This window comes from Sceloporus undulatus, chromosome 11, assembly GCF_019175285.1.
Source record: "Sceloporus undulatus isolate JIND9_A2432 ecotype Alabama chromosome 11, SceUnd_v1.1, whole genome shotgun sequence".
Classification (NCBI taxonomy): domain Eukaryota; kingdom Metazoa; phylum Chordata; class Lepidosauria; order Squamata; family Phrynosomatidae; genus Sceloporus; species Sceloporus undulatus.
In genome coordinates this window covers 7,956,442-7,956,979 of record NC_056532.1, presented here as the reverse complement: position 1 = coordinate 7,956,979, position 538 = coordinate 7,956,442, and the positions used below count along the sequence as shown (strand labels likewise).

At 39.8% G+C, this 538-nt stretch overlaps 1 protein-coding gene across 1 annotated transcript in view; it reads left to right on the top strand.

Annotated features, from left to right (window-relative positions):
* The window catches only part of SHPK (sedoheptulokinase), a 938,822-nt gene that overhangs the window by 45,384 nt on the left and 892,900 nt on the right, over nt 1–538 (top strand). The gene's annotated exons all lie outside the window — the stretch shown is intronic.

Sequence of the window (538 nt, the reverse complement as noted above, 5' to 3'; positions counted from 1 at the left end):
ATCCGGGGAAGGATCCCTTTTGGTGCGACTCCCCCAAAGGCTTTGTAGAGAAGGAGGAGAAGAAGGACAAGAAGAAGCCTCTCGTTCTCTCCGGGTTGTAACGTCCCGGTAACGCCGAGAGAGTAACGGACGTTGCTGCTGCTGCTCTCGTTCCTCCTTCGTTCTGGTTTTTCGCCGCCGCTGGACTCCTCTGCCCGGGTTTCTTGTTGATATTTTAAATATATATACATATATATAGATACAGTAGATCTATAGATCCTTCTTTTGAATCCTGCCAGGAGATTTCGGGAGAAGATTTCAACGTGATTTTTGTTTCGTAATTCCAAAGGCTTTTCTGAAACAGTTTCGGGAACATTTGGCTTTTCTGGACCCTCCTTAATTCTTGCATTTATTTTTCCGATCACTTTATTTTTGCGTTTATTTTCCGATCACCTTATTATTACATTTATTTTTTTCAGTCACCTTATTTTTGCATTTATTTTTCGATCGCTTTATTTTTGCATTTATTTTTCGATCGCTTTATTTTTGCATTTATTTT